This window comes from Dermacentor albipictus, chromosome 1, assembly GCF_038994185.2.
Source record: "Dermacentor albipictus isolate Rhodes 1998 colony chromosome 1, USDA_Dalb.pri_finalv2, whole genome shotgun sequence".
Lineage (NCBI taxonomy): Eukaryota > Metazoa > Arthropoda > Arachnida > Ixodida > Ixodidae > Dermacentor > Dermacentor albipictus.
The window spans coordinates 276,566,585-276,587,123 of NC_091821.1; the positions used below are offsets into that span (position 1 = coordinate 276,566,585).

The 20,539-nt window shown below is 46.0% G+C and overlaps 1 long non-coding RNA gene across 1 annotated transcript; it reads right to left on the bottom strand.

Moving 5' to 3' along the window:
* Positions 1-1,077: 1,077 nt before the first annotated feature.
* LOC139054393 (uncharacterized) lies at positions 1,078-20,142 on the bottom strand. Its single transcript, XR_011511178.1, has 3 exons — positions 19,894-20,142; positions 16,869-16,901; positions 1,078-1,346 (listed from the first exon to the last, which is right to left on the bottom strand). It is a non-coding gene; the product is annotated as an uncharacterized lncRNA (long non-coding RNA).
* Positions 20,143-20,539: the final 397 nt, after the last annotated feature.

Below are 20,539 nucleotides of genomic sequence, written 5' to 3' on the forward strand. Positions count from 1 at the left end.
CTCATTGCACGGTCGGGAAAAATTGCTTTAGAACCAAAATTTCGCTGCGCTGTCAGTAGCCATTCACTGATAAGCTTTCTCCGCAGCGTAATGCTCAGTGCAGGTGTGATGGGGGTTGTGTGTGCGGTCGGTATGTGACCGATATTCCTGAACGCAGTGTCATTCAGCGATGTGCACAGCTGTGGCTGATTGTAGAATGTGGGCTGTGACAGGAGTGATGGGGACCATGTTCCTGCCTCGGCCAAGGTTGCAGCGATTTCAGAGCTGCAGGGAGCGCCCAGGCAGAACCTAATCTCGGCCCTATGCTGCAGCTCCAGCTTCTTGAGACGGGCACGTGGTAGTGCCACGAGTGGGAGGACGTACCGCAGGCGTGAGGTGGCTACTGCATGGTACAGCCGCAGAGCCCACCTAGTGGTGCAGCTCTGTCCTCGGGCAACAAGCTGGGAGACTGCCTTGTGGACCCGGAGGACCTGGACATGCAGGGTCTTGACAGCAGGCAGCCAGGTCAGCCGGTGATGAACGTGTAGCCCCGGGTACGTCACTGCCAGGCTTCAAGGTCGCCTTCCAGTTGCAGCTGTGCAACGGGCGATTGCTCTTGGGTGGAGCAGCATGGCCTCGGTCTTCCTTGCCGAGATGGCAAGGCCAATGCAGCTCATGTAAGCAGCGGCGGTGTCGAGGGCTCTTTGCAGAGCCGAGCGCGCACTGCTGTGGCTGTGTGGTGGATTTCGCACACATAGGGCAATGTGGTCCGCGTTGATGGAGGTATTCACGTGGTTGTGGGGGTCAGTCTGCAGGACAGCAGGCAGTCGGGCCAGGTTGAACAGGAAAGGGCTCACCACTGATCCTTGTGGGACGCCCTCTACCAAATAGGTCCAGGGCCTGCTGAACGACTGGATAGGGCAGGCCGTCAAAGGCCCCCTTCATGCCGATAAGCACCAGGAGCACGGCGTCACCGCAGGCCTTGGCCTCTTCCAGCGTGGAGACCACGTCCACGATGGAGTCCGCACTGCATCAGCTCCGCCGGAACCCTATCTGCTCATCGGCCTGAAAGCAATGGCCTCCATCAGCTTGCAAGCAGCAGAGGTGAGTGAGACTGGCCGATAGGAGCTCACGTTTTTCAGCCGGCCTTCAGGATGGGGGCCACGTAGGCTGTGCGCCATGACTCTGGCACCTGCCCTGACTGCCAGATGTTTAAGCAGTCAAGCAGGTGCAGCTGCTCGCTGGTGGCCAGGTTGCGAAGCATTTGGGTTCCTGGTGCACTGGGCTCGTGGTGCACTGCGATGCTTGGAGCTCGTGCAGCGTCAGCGGGTCCTGGTAGATAGCCATAACCTGGCTCGATGTCCACCCTGGGTGGTGAGAGAGAAGGGAAGACGGAAAGGCAGGGAGGTTAACCAGGCTGAGTCCAGTTTGCTACCCTGCACGTGGGGAGGAGAATGGGGAGTGAAAGAGGGAGAGAGAACTTAAGTGTAGGATGTCTATAGTCGGGCACTCAAGTCTGTTGCCCTCAGGTAGCGAAAAAGTGCTCGGACTGCTTTCTGGGCCAATGAACTGTGAGGCCAGGCTCCCAAGACTGGATGACAGGCCATTTACGGAAGCGAAGACCCTGTGTGGTGGTTGTGCAGGCAGCTAGGCAGGCTGACGGAAGGCTGCCCTACCTTCAGGATGGCTGCAGTGCGTGGTACAGCCGGCGCAAACTGGTTGGCGAGGAGCTCCGCAAGGGCCTCTTCGCTGATGCACAGCGTGATGGCCACGATGAGGACAGGTTGTAGGCTTCCTCTCCTGCTGGTGAGGGATTTGAGCAGTCTCCAAGCCAGGGGTCCCCTGGACCTGCCCTCGATGGCAGAGCAGAGGCGTCTGCAGCGGGCATCTGCACGTCTGTACTCGGTCCAATGCTCTGCCTTGCCCGTCCGGATTGCTTCACGCTCCATACGGCGCCTGGAGGCACGAATGTTGAGCAGGTGGAGGTCCGGAGCGGGGGTATCTGGTTGGGTAGAGCACTGAACGTTGGCAGCCTGAGCACAATCCACGATGGCACTCAGGAAGTCACGGCCATCGTCCAACTTGCTGCAGTGCTTCCGGAACAGGGACCAGTCTGTGATGTAAGTTCTTGACCTAGGCCTTCTCCCAGACCTGGGGCTGATCACGATAGGGAAGTGGTCAGATCCCCATTTGTCCGAAGTTGTGGCCCAGGAGTAGGAGCACTGCTCAGTGTTAAGGGAGAGGTCAATGGCCGTGCGAGCTCTGTGGTAGACGTAGGTGGGCTCCCTGGTGTTCCAAGGTCAGCAGGCCAGCTCAGCTGATGGCATCTGTGAGGCCTTTGCCTCAGCGGGTGCAGCTGCGGCTTCCCCAATCCGTGTGGTGTGCGTTGAAGTCACTGCACAGGACTGCATGCCCACCAAGGCGAACAGCCAGCTGGATGAGGCTGGAGGGATCCCACGGCTTTCCTGGACGGATGCAGATGCTCGCCACAGCCGTGTCCTGGCTGCCAAGGCGTACCACAATGGCGCATGACTCCAAGGGGCCACCGGCGATGTCAGCAACAGGTAGAACAGCACGCGCCAGGGTGCTGCGGACATAGATTGCCGCGCGTGGCTTTCCTGGCTTATGGGCTCAATCTAGGCAGGGTGCCGCAGTGCAACTGCGTGTGGCACAGGTGGTGGCACCAGAGTAGTCGGGAAGCCGTAGGTTCTCGGCCACGGCATATGTCTCCAGCAGTGCGAGTACCGTATAGTGCGGAATATAGGTTGAGGTTTTTTCCCAAAAATATTACTAAGGCTACGTTCACACTTGGGAAAACCGCAAGCGGACGGAAAAGCCAAAGCGGCCGGATAATCTTTTTCGCGCATGTACAAAACGTTCACATTTGTTTCGCCACTGCAGCGGAAACCACGTCCGCTTTCGCCCACATTTATCTAGTTTGCGTACGTTTGTCCGCCTGGTGGCACTGTTCATCACACTATTTCAAGACACGTTCATTCATTGACCCATCAGTTACTAAAAACTACCATTTCACGCAACTGCACGTGTCGTTTTTAACTTTCGTCTACCATGGAAGATAAAGAAGACATAGTTTCGATAGCTTTAGCTAGTTGCTTTTCCTAAAAATAGACCATGAGCAACGGAAAACGTTAAATTTTACGACCGGATGTTTACATGCGATTGCAGCTTCTGGTAAAGCGGAACGTCTTTCCGCTTCGCCTGGGCGGAAAAATCGGTCCGAGACCGATTTTTTTCGCCGCCTGGTTTTCCGCCCGTTTCTCCGCCTAGGCGGGCGGATTTTGTCAAGTTTTTTCCGCTTCCGCCTGCTCCAAGACCAAGTGTGAATGCAGCCTAAAAGTTCACCCCTTGACTTACATACCGGCCCTTGGCACAGCATGAATAGTCGTCTTGCAGCATGTAGGAGCGCAGACCTTTCGGCATCCGCATTGTTATCGCCCCCTTGGTGACCGACGCGGCCCAACTCGCGGGCGCTGCGCGGTTCTTTATTCTGACGAAGTTCTTTATTCTATGGCGCAGTGCACCCGGAGCTCAAAGACAGGGTGGCGGATTTTGTCCGCGAGCATCGTGCCAGATCTTTGCCAGTCACAGCAGAACTCATCTGCATCAAAGCTATTGAGATCGCCCGAGAATCCGGACTGCCCAAGGAACAATTCAAGGGCTCCATTTATTGGGTTCGTCGCTTCATGCAACGCAAGGGATTCGCACTTCGACAGCGCACATCAATCTGGCAGAAGCAGCCAGAGGCATACGAGGACAAGTTGGTCGAATTCCAGCGCTATGTTATCCGTCTCCGGCAGCAGCATGGCTACATGTTGGAACAGATCGGCAACGCTGATGAAACGCCGATGTGGTTCGACATGCCGTCGCTCACCACAGTGTGCGAACGCGGCACAAAAGAAGTCGAGCTTCTTTATACGGGGAACGCGCATTCATGGTGATGCTCGCGTGTACTGCAGATGGCAGAAAGCTGCCCCCAGACATAATATTCAAGAGGAAGACGCTGCCGAAAGAGGCTTTCCCACGGGATGTCGTTCGCGTGAATGAAAAGGGCTATATGGACGAGGCCCTCATGCTCAATTGGATTAAGGCCGTCTGGAATCGGCAACCAGGGGCACTCTTGCAGTGTCCGAGCATGCTCGTCTTGGATGCCTTTCGCGGGCACTTGACCGCAGGATTGAAGCTGGCACTCCGCGACGGGAGGACGGAACTCGCCGTCATTCCGGGAGGCATAAGATAATGTTGTGTAGAAAGAAATCGGCGCCTTCAGCAGCAGTCCAGGATGGTAGAGATGCCGTCTCCGCATAGCGTGTTGGATGGTCTATGGCCGTTGCAATCCAACGATTTCCATGTGAGGTCATGGGAAGAGGACCGTACAAGTCTATTCCAACTGCTTCAAAAGGCGAAGCGGGACAAGGCAGAGGTTGTAAAGAGCCAGAAGGAGCTGTTGGGTTTGCTTTGACAATGAACGCAGGGTGCAACATACTTCGCAACGGCTGAAGATGGGCCAGGAGCAGCAACTTCATATTCTGTTGTAAGTCTTGTGGTAGCCTAGATGACCAGTCGTCGCATGATCGTGAAAGGCTTCAAGCACCTCACATTGCAGAGAACATGGTATGACCGGGACCCATTTGTTGCCATCGATGTGATAAATGTTGCGATGTAAAACCCCATTGTGCAGCTTGAATTGATTAAGTTGTCGACGAAGTCAGGCGTTTGGAGGTGACGAAGAATCTTCCATGCGTTGGAGAATAGTTCAGCAGTATGGGTCGATGCGTTAGTGGGACACAAGGACAGATGGGCTGTTGTGTCTTAGCCATTCGAGGGCTACAATGGGTAAAGCCGATGAAGAGGACTCAGGACGCACACAATCACGGAGAGGTTATGGTGAATCGTCATGATTCAGCAGAGGGTAGCAAGAGAGAGCACTGGTGTCTTGATGCTTCTTTGCAGCCCTGTAGGTGACATTGAAATCGTACTCCTGTAGGTGAAGCACACAGCAACCCAGGTGACCTGATAAATTCTTTAGCGATGAAAGCCAGCACAGTGTGTTATGGTCGGTAACGACTGTGAAATGGCGGCCATGAAGACATGGGTGAAATTTTTGCACGGCCCAACAGCGAAGCACTCCTGCTTGGTTATGGTGTAGTAATTTTCTGCACTGGTTAGTGCACGACTAGCCTAAGCAATTACTCGTTCGCGGATTGTGTTGTCGCATTGTAGCAGAATGGCACCGAGACTGACTGCTAGCGTCGGTGTGAAAGATGGTGGGCGCGGTTGGATCAAAGTGGCGCAGTACTGGGTCTGACGTCAGGGCATGTTGCAAAAGCAGGAAAGCATGTTCACATTCGTCGGACGAAACAAAGGGTGCATTACTGGGGAGGAGCTGATGGAGCGGGGACGTAAGTGTAGCGAAGTTGCATATGAAGTGCCGGAAGAAGCAAGTCCAAGAAAACTGTGCATGTCTTTTTGACGCAGTGGACACAAAATTTGAGGATGGCAGTAAGCTTCTCGGGGTCCGGACGAATACCTTCTTTGCAGACTATGTGCCCTAGAACTTTGATGGCCTCGCTGGCCAAACTGCATTTGTGTGTGTGTGTGTGTGTGTGTGTGTATGTGTGCGCGCGCACACGCGCATGTGCGTGTGTTGAGCTGCAAACCAGCATTTGCAAGACAGGCAAGGACTTCATCAAGATGTTGCAAATGTTGTGAGAACATGGTTGAAAACACAATGTCGTCGAGATAGCACAGACAGGTTTTCCATTTCAAGCCACACAAGACTTATCGATCATGCGTTCGAATGTGGCAGGCACATTGCAGAGTCCAAAACGCATCGCACTGAACTCGTAGAGCCCATCAGGGGTAGCAAATGTCGTTTTTGCTTTGTCGGATTTGGACATCGGTATTTGCCAGTAGCCTGGTCTAAAGTCAAGGCTAGAAAAATACTCAGCACCGTGGAGTGAATCTAGTGCATCATCCATCCGTGACACGGGGTGAACATCTTTGCGCACGATTTTGTTCAGCGCACGGTAACAGACGCAAGAACACACTGAGCTGTCTTCGTGACAATTGCAACGACATGAGTGTCAACAGCTCAAGTGACAGTTGATCCACGAGGCAACAGTTGGGGTTCGATTTGGTTTATTGCAGTAAGCAATGCAGACCCCTCAGAGAAGGGAATAAGGCCAGGGGTAATCAGAATTGCTCGAGATAGGGTATGGTCATAGGGTAGAATGAATACGCCGCCATCCACAATGTTACAGGAGTTGACACCTATAATCTTTTCTCTAGGTGGCCAAAGAACATAATCGGAAGAGGTGACGAGACGAATGCATTCTTCGTGGTTAGGAAGAGAACTGCCAGTGGCATCATCCAGTTGTGTGAGGCGCTGACGACAAGAGATAGAAGCAAACGCCAAAGATAAGAAGTCCCACCCCAAGATGAGTTCATGGGTCACTCACGAAATACGGCAAAAACAATGTGGTGAAGAATTTAGTCTATGGACACACAAACAGGACACGGTGCAATTGGACGAATAATAACCTTGGCCGCTGCACAAAGAGAAAGGCCGGAGTAAGGCAATTCTTGTGTTTTATAGAGTCCCAAACAGTCACATGGCAATAATCGCCAAGCGTCTTGTAACATGGAGCCACCTCAGAATTGCGCCAAACAAAGATGATGGATGCAGCCAGTCTTGCCAGATAACTACATTTTGACTATTCTGTATTGTTTGCATTTTTTGTGTAAAAGGAATTGTCGCAGAGAGTTTTATCTTCAGTGGCCTTCAGTTGACGTCATCTGCTACAACTAGCACATAAGTTAACTCCATAGCACCACTAGGATGGGGACATTGTGTCGTGGGGTGCTTCCTTAAAAGTGGACAAGAAGATTCTAAAGGAAAAGTGTGAGATGGTCACAGTAATAACCAAGGCATTTGGCATGGGAATGACCCAGCTATGAAAGTATTATCAGATGTGGACAAGCATATAATACTAAATGGCGCCTTGCACGAGTCCCAAGTGTCAAATGTAATGAGTATTGTGCATTGAAAGGGCCAAAAATGTTTTGTACATGCAAGGGAACACTATGGGCATTTGATAACAGTTGCTTAGATGTACTACATTAACAGGAACCAAACGAACTCCCTTAGACATAAGCATGCAGCAAATTCAAGGACTAGATGAAGCTTCAAAGAAGTAACTGCATTTCATGTAGGATAGGTGTCAATGACCTTTGTGCATGAGATCAGTGACAAAAACACTAAATGAATGCAGTACAGTGTCTGTATCATATCTTGTGCAGACCAAACTAGCCTGGAGTTTCAGCGTTCCTTGTCAGTTCATTTAAATAGGCACTACATTGTTCAAAGTGCAATATTGTTCTACAAAACATAATATGCAAGATGTAGCATGCTAACCCTCGTGGCTCAACTACTGAACCGAAACCTCAATGAGCAGTGAAGCTTCCTTGTAATTTTCATCGTAACCATACTTTCGCTCTTGAAAGTGAACCTCTTTAGTGAATTTGCTTGTGTATTAATTTTTCTTTAGGCAAGTATTTTTTATACATGTTAAAGTCTCAATCCTGCTTTTTCTTTCCGGGGCTAAAACAAAATGCCTCTTATTTCACTTTGATCTTTTGACCTAGGAAGCCATCATCTGGTGCTGTGTACAGCAAGCACATGCTTCGGACAAGGAGGGAGCCAGCACCATATCTACATCAGCAAGAACCGCGGTGCTCAAAATAAACATTTTCTGTGCAAATACCTGTCTTTTTATACTTCCAGCATGAATTAATAAGTTTCTTTTGCCTTCACATGCAGGAAGGCTTATAGGAATAAATAGTGACTGTTGAATGCCCAGGAAAAGCCTTGAAGCCATTCTACTTGTACAGTAATAAAGTACATGTGTACTTGAACTTGATAGTTCAGAAACGAAAGGCAAAGTAACAGGCAAAATGCTCGGGGCAGCAGTCGTATAAATGGTAGATGAACACAGCTAATTGTGCTGTCCAGTTTCATTCAGTTTGACCATATGTTGCAAGAATTGCCTTCAATATGAATCATTCAGTTTAGCCAGCTAAAGTCGAACTCGTACAAACTTTGGAATGTCTGCTGGGAATTTTAGCATAAATGGTATGTGTGCATCCTTCAGCAGCACCACAAGCCCAGTAAGGTTTTTGCGTTACTGTCCCCCCTCCCTTGGGGTTATTGCAGTGTCTACTTCACGTGCTTGAGGGTATAATGGAGAATGACTCCATTCTCCAATGAGAAGGCTATATAAATATGCAGGACAAGAGCTTGTAGGCCTGGTTATAAGCATGAATTAGATATGTATAGACCAAAGGCAGTATGAATACAATATGTTAAATTGCATCCATATGTGGGAACTGCCCACATCAAAGGAAAGAAAGTGCAATACTTGCAACCTACCAACATAAACATCAGTCTAGGGAAGGATTCTGTAAGGATCCACTAAGTTGACTGTTTCAGCACACACTGATTAGGTAGAGCTATAAGCTGGTAGAGCAAGTGGCAATCATCACCATGGGCTCTCGTGCTCTATTCATTCAGCGTGTACTGGAATGGACAGTCCACTTCGTCAACACTTACAGACTAGCCCCCTAGGGCTGGGGAAGCACGCAGTATATTAAGCTTAAGTCTGGAGTGCTACCTTCTGCTTATGTGGCAAGTCCTCCTGTTTACCTGTTCCTTTCAACTGAGAGCTGAGCACTGCCTAGGTTAAGTCAGAAAAAGCAACCAGCGTCCATAGAATTCAAACTATTACTATTTGCCCTATATAAGGGGACAGTGAAGCCTAAAATGACACTTGACTTGGGCCATATTTTTCACGATATGCCCGAGAATATTGGGATTTCCCATCAATTTTACCCTTCCTACATCACATAGTGAACAACCTGAAAACTTAACACTGTTGCGCAGAGCGATGAAGGGTCAGGATTTGAGCGAGAAAACAACACATGACGCCTGAGCGCAAACTATGAACTGGTTTATTTTTCTGCAAGTGAAGCGTACATAAAGCCTACACGCATGCACAGGAGTCCTCTTCCCGGTCTACCTACACCCTCTATTGTCAGTGATTATGCTAATCTCTTTATTGCTGAGTGAAATAGACGGTGGGCTGACACATGAGCCCTGTGGGTCCACCTTGAGGTTGTATGCTTCCACGACTTGTCTTTTCCTTTGGTTCCTACTTTTCAGCAGAATCATTCCCTTGTGATAATCACCAGTTGATAGTTTGTGCTCAGGTGTCTATTGCTTTCTCGCTCAAGTCCTGTCCCTTCGTCACTCCGCACAACAGTGTTAAGTATGTTGAACCAACTAGCACACTGCACAATTTTCCTGATCTTGAAAACAATTGTAAACTAAAGTCCGTGAGAAATAAAGTGTTCTGTCATGACATACAGATTTATGCATGATCACTTTGCTATATAAAAATACAATTTTAGCCAATGTTAACGAAGAGCTTCACTTCTGGAGTTCACTTAAATAATGTCTGTGATGCATTGTGACAGTACGAGGTCCTGGAGATCCTACTGTGGAGATATGTCAACATTGAGCCTATTCCTGTTTAATGTATGGATAGATGCCTTCACGAAGAGTTGGAGAAACTGCACAATACAATGTTTTATATCACATGTAATAATTATGCTGTGATAAAGTGTACACGCCGAGCTTAATGTTTTAGAAAAGCTCAAGAAAAGGCTCCAGAATAGGTATGATGGATAGGCAACCTTTTATTTGGCTCTCTTCATAGTGAAATCTAGACGCATCACCTCAGCCACACTTAGTAAAATCTGTGGGCCCGTACTGCCCATGCCTTTACTGCACAAGTTGCCTTGGTGCTCCCAGTCTTGACAGGTAACACTCAAGCACACTCTCATGCACGTGTTTGTTCCAAAGCTACAGCTGCTAACTAAAGTAACTCCCACATGCGATTCTGTAACTCTAGACCTAACTGCAAAAACGCATGCAGTACTACGAGTTTGGCATGGAGTCCACATGACATGTGCACAACTTCAAATTTCGTATAGGCAGCAGATAACTGGTAACCTGTTAGAGTAACAAAATGGATGCCAAGGAAAATTCACCCAAAGCCTTAGGCAGGAAAATGAGGTGTTGTGATGAGATAAATAGCAATCACATTTGATCGACTGACTAAAAGCTGGCAGGGGTATTGCATTTGACATGATTGAAATGAGCTGCAGCATGGCATGGTAACTGTGGCAGCCTTTACAATGCCGCGCTCTCTGAATTACACTTATGTGCATCCATATGCTGCAGCGACCAACTGTTTTTATTCAAGAAAGCCAGGTTTGTGGTTCAGCACACATCATACGCTGGCAAACTCACTGATGAGTCAACTCCCTGAGATCATCCCATGAGTCTGAGTGAGCCCAGCTGAGCAGTATTTTGGCGAGTTTGAGCCCGAGTGAGCTCGGCTGAGTAGTATATACTACTCATAAGAATATATATTCTTATGAGTTCAAGTGAGCAGCTAATTATAATTTTGGCGAGTCTAAATAGTGAGTTCCGATTATTTTGCCAACATATATATGGTCCGTGTACTTTCGAAATTCAGCTACGAGACTTGCGCATAGGTTGGAAATTAAGCTTCTCGCCAAGTGACTACTGCATAAATGATCATAGAGCTAGCGAAGAACGATACGCCTTCATGATGCAGCGTGCCGCGCGGTATCCATGTGTGCAGCGTGCCAGTGGATGGGTGCGTGTTTGGGAAATTGGGGGGTTTCGACCCATCCACAGATAATTTACATAATACCTTTCTCCATAGTGTATTATTGCGATAGCAATTTTTGGACACCCTAAGCGAATTTTCGCCATCGCCCTGATGTTTGGTTTAAAGTCCAAGTGTGACAAAAATTATAGTGCTCCGTTGCATCCCACATGCTGGGGTTAATTGCGAATGAAAGGGTGCGTTTGTGAGCCGAGAAGGATGGCAGCTTTATGCGCGCTGTCCACGTCCCGTGATCAAGTGCGCGCTAGGGTCAGAGAGCGCGCGACGTCTCTTGCCCGGCCGTGCCCGTGCATATGGCTGTCCGCGCGCAGCAGAGTGCATATACACGGCCCGCGCGTGCCACATTTTTTAAAAGTAATTTGCGGCCGGTGTAAAGGCGGCAAGCCGACGTGGCTGCTGGTTTCACGAGTGTCAATAGGAAGTAGCGATATCTAAGTTTCGGGCGAAATTTAGAGAACAGTGACTTCCTTAGAGGGGCCAAAATTTTGGGGCGCATGAGCGGCACCTATAGTAGAATGCAGTGTTCCATCGTAAAAAAAAAATGATGTAACAAAATAGAGTGCTGAGTGTTACGTCTTTGTTACATCAAGGTTCAACAAAAATTAAGCGCTGGAAATCAGCGCTGGACGCACATGCAACTCCTTACTCCACACTGAAAACATTTTTTTTAAATACTTTGTACATTTGTATAAATCCCTACCTGCGGATATTCCTCTGGTTTAGCCTAATTATGTGCTGCCTACTTAACTTACTGACGCAGCATACGTATCATTGCGAAATTTATAACTTTTTGCTTTTAGAAAAAGCATCGAGTTATTGAATTTTGCGAACAGAAAAAAAATTGCAACTTCCAATATAGCGCGCTTCCTAGGCTATTAAATAGCTACAATGTTCAAGGAACGTACTGTTTCCATGAGTGGTTTACTCATGCAGTAAGATGTACTGCTCCTACACCTTGTAATAAAAAGCATATGCATCGACACATAGCAGCTGATATTCTTGCTTATTTTCTCATCACAGAGGTAGATGGGGCACATGAACCAATATGCTCACACAAATCAACGTGACCAACTACTGCGGAGACATGGCAACGAATTCTTTGTTTACCTTGTACACCACAAGTGCGAGGTTTGCGCATTAATTTGACTTCATGAAACCCTATTTATACTACAGGCTTTACGGCAATGCTTGCATGCAGTGCGGTGAAGCACTCGACGAAACTGCACATATTATATGATTTGTTTGATATTAACTCGAGATGCAAACGTTTGTGCACGCAGGCAAGCAATGTTTCCATTCACGCAGCGCACCAAAATAGCGAGGTATATGCATTGATCTGGTTTCATGGCATCGTACTTTTGCCACTAGCTTTACAGCAGTGCTTGTGTATAGTGCTGCGAAGCACGACGGAACTGCACGTTATTATACGGTGTGCTTGAAATCCACTCGAGATGCAAACGTTTGTGCAGGCAGGAAACGAATGATTTAATTCACGTAGCACAACGCGAGAGCGCGCTCTATGCGGTCCTTTGCTTGAATAAAACTCTATTTCTGCCACAGGCTTCACAGCAATGCTTGTGTAGAGGGCTGTGAAGCTCGACGCAGCTGTAACAACATCCCACAGTACATCCGATTTTTACCGAGTTTGTTTTAAAGGGCCCCTCACAGGCTACATAACAAATTTTGGTTATACACTGAAAGTTGTTACGTGCCCTCTAAGAAGTGTTCTACCGCAAGCATTTTTCAAATTGGTTCATTAAGAGCAGATAGAGAATGATTGAAGTGCCGCGAACGCATGATTTCAGGAGGCGAGCGTCGCCGCCTATATAAACACTCTCTCGACATTCCCCGTTTCGCCTGTGTAAGCAAATTTCCTTCACTGCGTTCTCCCATACCGGAGCCGAGGGGTCGCGGCGGGTATACCCTGCCGTCTTCTTTTTTTCACCGTCACCGGCACACTTCCGGTGACGGTGTCGCGCGAGCTGTTGCGCTTGTCTCGTTTCCTGTAGCGGACGATAATGCGCGCTCTACACGAGAACACGTGATTAGCGGTATAAGTCAGTGCCCCAGCACTGAGGCAAACGCGAGAGGATAAAAGAGCATTCATGATCGCAATGCTGGAACACAGTAGACAATGACGTATAGTTTCGTTCTCTGCGCGCGTGCAAACGTCGGGAAAAGGAGACGAAACGGAAATTCATCTCTCTTGCTACAGTGCGAAGTAAAACAAAAGCACCCAGACATTCGGGTTGTATTTTTCATTATTTCTCTAAACTTTAATTAGTTCACTGCAGCAACAGATTCAACAAATAACTGATGCTGCCTTGAATCTAAGTCACGTGTCACTCTGAGTGCCATCACAGCACAGCCTGTGCTCCTATGCAGCAGCAAAGTTACGGGCATTCATCTGCTTGCTGCTGCGATAACATTATGACACTTTAACTCAGAGGTACGATTTTTGTTGCGTGAGATTATAGATAGCCAGTAGACTACTTGTCTGATGTTAAATGCTGACCCACTGGCAATCCACGATGCACTCAACGAAAACGTTTTTATGCTGTGTGTGGCGTGACTCACCAGTGACCCACACGCAAGAATTCTCGCTCTTGTGTTGCCATCTGAGGTTTGAAATTGCAACTAATATATATTTTTATTGCATTGGACATGGGGTGGCATGTTTGTTTCGGAGAGTGGAGTGGCGGCGCATTTCTCAGTTGGGTTTCTTGCAAACTTTCGCAGCAGTCTTTGAAATACGTGCCATTGGAAGAAGTACCTGCATTTTTCTTGCTACTCCCAAACTTTTCAGCGTGTCTAATAGATAGATCCTCATGCCCCTTACGGATGAAAAAAAAAAGCACAATGTAGAGGAAACAAATAAACTTAGTTTTGGGCCAGAAGAATGCACCAGCAACTTCGCGATCACCAGCGGATGAGTCAAGTGCTTCAGTGTCAGATGTTCAGCAGTGGACAGTGAAATCAGTGACAAAGATAGTGTTTACGAACCATCACAGACCTCAGCCAGCATGTCGAATGGAGAGTCAGACCTGACTGATGATTCTGAGGTGAATGATTCAGGATACAATGCTCTCATTTCTCTCAGCCCATCTCTAGAGAAATGGACACCGGCAACAACCACTTCGCCTAGTGTGACACCACACGTACTCTAGGCCGCCCACTATCATTCAGTTGCCATCTAGCCGTTATGCCCCATCTTTATGTTCACTGTTTATTACGGATGACATTTGGCAAATGATGGTCAATGAAACAAACAGGTTCACACAAGTGTTGAAGTCAACTACTCCTAAATCTAAATCACGCTTGAAAAATTGGACGGAAACCAATGCCAAAGAAATTAAAGCATTTATTCGAATACTGATTTGTATTGGTCTCCTCCGTCTTCCTACTCCCAAATCTAAATCAAAGATGAAAAATTGGATGGAAACCAATCTCCAACAAACGAAAGCATTTGTTGGAATACCAATTTGTATTAATCTCGTCCATCTTCCTATCCGAGTCACTACTGGGCAAAAAGTAACCTGTATGGTGTTGAACTCATTCATCAAAATATGAGCCGTGACCGCCTTTTCCCTACTTTTGAGGTTCCGGCATTTTGCGGACAATTAACTGGTTGCAGAGTTGCAGGATCATGTCTTTAAGATCCATCCTCTGGTAGAGAAATTGAACCAAAATTTTTGCCACTGTGCTTGAGCCAGGAAAGGAGGTTGTGATAGATGAAACAATAGTGCCATGGCGTGGCAGACTTTCGTTCTTACAGAGTCAGGCTGTTCAAGGCATGTACCAAAGACGGTTACAGGCTAAAGGTTGATGTATATGCCGGAAAGTGTGACTGAACAATTGGCATCGGACATGCCGAAGATGTATGCTTGAAACTCCTGCAAAATTACAAGGAAGTTGTGTGCCCGCTGTCCATAGACAACTTCTACATGAGCTTGCCGCTCACTTTTCGCCTTCTAAAGGAAGACACTTTCATTCGTGGCACAGTTTGCTCAGTGAGGAAAGGGCTGCCAAAAGATCTCACTGAAGTAAAGGTTGCAAATGGCAGTGTTACCGAACTTCAGTCCAAAAATGGAGTGAAGGCACTGAAGTGGATGGACAAGAGGCCTGTTCTGATACTCACATCTGTTGCCAAATATGAAGCAACTTTGGTGGACAGTGGGAAGAAAACAAGGGACAATGCACCAATCATGAAACATCAGGCCGGTCTCGATTACAATGCAGCAAAAAAGGGCATCGACTATAGTGACCAAATGACGTTATACCACAACTGCCTTAGAAAAGGACTCAAGTGGTACAGAAAGGTAGCTGTTGAGTTGCTTGTTGGATGTGTCATCATAAATGCGTGGAACATTCGTGGCATGCTTGAAGGAAACTCTACGCCAATTATAAAATTTCAAGATGAACTGGCTCATTCACTGTTCGGCCCTCGTCAAGACAACATCGAAGAAACTCGTGGGAGAAGTGTCCACATGCTCAGAAAAACTGGCACATCGGCACACGACACTCAGTGGCTCTGCACTGGCTGCTATGCGGCCAACAGTACCAGCAGTAGCCCAAACACTATGGTGAGAGTGAGAAAAGTGACCACTTTCTGTGAATAACGCCCCGGCAAGCCATTCATCTGTTTGTTGTGCTTTAATTCTAAGCACAAGTAACCTGAGAAGCAAGCTAGCTTCAACTGTAAAATGAGTAGGATGAAAACTTCAAGACATGGCTAATGTTCATACTAAATTTTAGCCTTTCTCTAACTAATAAATATTTCTAACACAGGAACTGACTTCTTGTCTTTTTTAATGGCAAGCACTTTGTAGTTCAACATAGGTTTCTAGCATCTTGAATCCATTGAGGGGCTACAGAATGTATTAAAGAAAGCTAAAAATGCATAATGTTGTGCTGAATGTGATCAAGACACATGTACAAGAAACTATAGTCATTAGTTCGATGAGGACAGTAATGTGCTTTAGCAAGTTAGAACTTTGTTACCAACTTGCCCACATTCACATCTTAACAGATTTAACAATGTTTCCACTACGTGGAGAACCTTGATCTACAGTGCTTTTATCATACTGAAGAAGGTTGGTGTTCCTATTATAACACGTGTACTTAAGAAGCTCAATCTCTCAGGATTTCATGTTGTTTTACTTGACATAAGCTTACGAGGCTTACAGATTACGTGCTCGTATCTCAACGTAAACACTTACTTCCTTTTCAATGATTTTCATTTCTGTAAAAGCACAGTAAATTTCGTCAGACGAGAAGTGCAAATGTGTTTTTTATTCTTTTATACTTGGTGCTTGCTATTATACAACTTACTTATATCAACTTGCTTGTTTAGAAAACTCATAAAGAACACTCCCCCCACCTTCTTCTTTCTTCTTTTACTTTCCATTGACTCTGACTTTCATTATGCTAATAAACTTCAGAAGAGCTTGCTCTCAGGCTAGTTTGTACACACTGCTAAGAATGAAAAAATGGAGAGAAAACGGGACAAGAAAGAAAGGCCTACAGAATGCTGATTTGCGCGCGGCAATCTATATCAAGGACGGGGTGCTGGACCAGGGAAGCTAAGAAGCCGCCACAACAAACTATGGGAGCTAGGTGAATGGCCTCGATGTCCACACAGAAACATAAATATAGGAATGTTATAGAATGCTGTGTCATTCAACAACCCCGTGAATGTTGAAAAGCGGGACAGTGATTAGCTGAAAAGAGTTTCAGAGAGCTCCAGGGAGTGGGGAGGATGATACAGTAAGGGGGCTAGGGTGGCGACACGCATTAAGGGCATCAAGAATGAAGTGAAAAATTATGGGACATAGGGGGATTGTCTCATCACTGCTCGATCGCTCAACACCAGCTAGCTGTGGCCAGTTGCCTTAGCTGAGATTCACCTACCCTGTCATAGCATGTGCTGTGCTTGCTGCTTTGCAGTCTTTAGAATAGGCAGGTGTCAGGGAAGCATGCCCATAATGCCTGCAATTAAGTAATAGGCGACTTGCAAAATAGTGCCCGCTCTCTTCCATACACAGCCATGGCTGAACCACTCACTAGCAAATCTGGTAAGAAAATAACGCTGACCTTCACTGTTACTTGGGCTGCAACAAGTCTGGGCTGCAAACAAGAAGACACAAGACAGAGCGCTGTCATGTTTTTAGCACAGTTCACTTTCCTAAGTAATGTACCAACAAGGTCATAATATACATTATATAAATACATCAATTTGTAAACAAAATGTTATTTTTAATACAGTCATTTTTAAAAACAGCACAAGGATGATAGCATAATTTTAGGCGTAGTCTTAGCAATGAAAAACTTTTGTCAGAAGTTAAGCAAAGTTTTGGCAACGTAAAAATGTGCATCCTCATTGCTAAAGCATTCCTGTCCGGGGAGTGCTAGGAGTTTGCCTTGGTGTGATGTAAAACCCTCCACACATTTATATAGTGCTAGAGAGAGAGGTGATGGGGGAGTGGTAGTGGCCAGTGGAGAATCCTTCCCTGAAATGAATTTCTGGCTACATCACTGAATGTCTGCAATGCCTTGTAATAGCAATAGGTTTTGGATGGAAACACTATAGATGATACCAGTGAACCTATTGAGCCTATTCCTGTTTAGTGAGGTGATGTATGTTTTCCCAAAGAATTATAGAAACTGTACAATGGAATGTTTTGTACCACCTGTAATAACCATGCTGTAAGAAAACAGAAAGGCTGAGCTTAAATGTTGTAGGAAATCTCTTAAGAGGCTCAAGGATCGGTAAAGATGACTAACTTCTGTATTCTCCACTCAACCCTCCACCTGGATTCAAATGCACAGCAGCCCCACTCCTTGACACAGGCGGTTGCTTAGCTTTAATTAAACTTCATGTCAATTACTGTGAAACACAGCATCGTCTTCAGTCAAGGGGTGGCACTGCGCTCATCTCAGTAGAATGAAGCTTCCAGTCATAGATGGTTTCAGAATACAGGGCAAGTGACCTCACATTTTACTCTCTTCGTCGTGAAATCTAGACACCAAAGCCTCGGTTTGAACAAGTAATGCTTTAAGCGCTCTCTCATGCATATGTTTGCTTTAAGGCAGAGTCAGCTTACTATTTCCTGCTTCTGCCACATGCAAATGACACAAAAATATCTCAATAAAATGATTGTGATTTAAGTGGTACACACTCTCTGCAATGTGATTAAATGTTTGTAATAAAAGAAGCACTACTCATGTGCTGGTCAGCATCAGCAGCATTATGTTCACCAAGATAGCTCTTTTGTCTCAATATATTCAATATTGTTGCAAATTTAAGAGGTTTTGCAGCTAACATGTAGCTGTCAACTTGTGTCTCGAGAACATACAGCTTTAGTTGAGAGGAGCGCTATATTGCATGAGACAAAGGAGCATTTTTAGACTGCTTGTTTTATTTATGTGTGAAAAACAATTGTGAAGGTTTTAATAGGAAAGTAATACAGTAGGTGTTGGCAACGCGAACAAGCCATGCAAAGTGTATGCATTAGAAATGAACTATCCAGATAAGGACCCCCCACCCCACTGATATATGTCAATGCTATAATATCAAATGCTGTGACATTTAACACATATGGTGACTAAAAAAAAAGGATAACTAAAGCAAGAGCAGCATTAATAAAACAACAATATCAACTGCAAAATTTATACAATTTTTCTCAAAACTTTTATCTTCGCATGAACTGTGGCTTCACACACTGTGGGCACTTTTGCTAACAACCTTCACATTTCACTAGTGCTAATTCTAGCTTCCCTTTAGCTTCTAGCTTGATTCTAGCTTCCAGCTCAACTGCAATGTTTTGAACGTCAGGGCATGTGCAAGTGAAAATTAGTTTGTGATGGCCATGTGGATCTGTTTCTCTGCCTGAATAATAGGGAGAGGAGGGCAATATAATTGCCTTGAGAACTATTAAGCAGAAGCAGCATGGTGGATGAGGAGCAGTGGCTGGGATAAAACATTTCAGGAGTTCAATGTAGTAAGGATACAGGAGTCATATGATTAACTTCGCAAGAATATGAGGCCATTATAACACTAAGGGAAACAGACTGGCCCATCACACTGAATTTTCAAATATCGTAACTGGTCTAGAACACCTTGCACAGCTGCTGTAATTAGGAAAAAAAAAATGTAGCATTGTCTTAAAAAGACAGCTTTTTTGTTTGTTTAGTCTGCTATGCCACTGTACACATTATTACTATTACTTTTTTTTCTTTTGGAACAGAAAGTCACCATATGCCTGGAGGTTTTAGATCACCTTCTTGGTGTGCTCCCGATATATGAACAGTTCGAAAACATTAACATTGTTGCTTGGTTTATTGCTCAAGTAGAGCGGCACGTAACGACTGACTACGGAACCAGGCGTGTGAATATGCACACCCTGTATCCAATCAACCCCTATATCAATCAATTTTGTACAATTAGACCTCCATATATTGAACTTTAATGTAACAAACCGTTTTACTTTGCAGAACTTATTTGGTGTGCATATAGAAATCTTCAATTTATTGAATTCTGTTTATCTGCAATTTCAATTTACGGAAACTATAAATTCTTCTAAAATTTAAATGAGGATATGTGTTGCATTTGAAGTGTAAATTCTATGGACGTACAAGCGCTTTCCCGGAGTAAAGCTTCACGATTTCCTTCCAAAGTTTATTCGACTTAAGGTCAAAATTCTGCAGCAAAGTTATAAACGACCACAGGTGACAAGCAGCTGAATGCGAGGTATCTGGTACAGACCCACGGGGGAAAACTTAAAAACCACAATAGCACACATTCAGGCGAGTATGTAAACAGGCGAACTAAGCAGGGAACAAAAACAACACAGCACTGCTTTCATAGGTCCCGAAAGATCAGAGTTTCGTCAGAGTTGGTGCAAGCACGCATCCGCAGATAAAACGGGCTCCCACCGTGCATTGACCAATACTTTGAGAGCTGACGCCTACACAATAACCGGGGTAGGTTACAGCACTTGTTTCTGCTCTGATCGTATAGTGTTCGAATGATGTCGCGACAACGCAAGTACTTGCAATAGGGGCGACGACCTTCCATAACTCCAGAACATCACAAAAGACCGTTTGCACATGTACTAACCAGCCAAACAAACTAACCACGGCAGCGAAGACCACTTAAATCGAACATACAACGCAGAAACACCTCGTAAAGGTTTCACCATAGAGAAAGGTTACACCTTGTTGCACAGACGCTCACAAGAAATTCAAGAAATGTCCAAAGCGCACTACCGCCGCCTTTTAAAAATCCAACGGGAGCCAAGCCAAATCAGTAATAAGTTGGCTATTTGGGTGAACGCAACGTACCCGTTGCGTTCACCGGGTACGCCCAACGCCGGCCCAAAAGAAATGACCATTTTCTAGGTTTCTGAAAATTATTCATTTCAGTAAAAAACATGACACATCTATGCGTTCTCTCAACATAATTTAACCATTTTAATTCAAGTTTTATTGTAAAAATTAATTATTTTAAATATAACAGGTGCGCAGTAGCAACAAACTCGCGCCGCTCACGCAGGTGGAGCCACATGCATATGGTTACTTGAATGCATAGAGTTACTATACTGTTCTACTAACTCTATGCTTGAATGGGGCAGTGCAGGGGCTGTGTATCGTTTGTACGGAAAAATATAGGGAAATCTGGGGACGCTTCTGCGATGACGCCACCAGTAAGCGCTGCAATTGACCAGCGTGCCAAGCGCGCGAAATTTAAACATGTGCAAAACTTT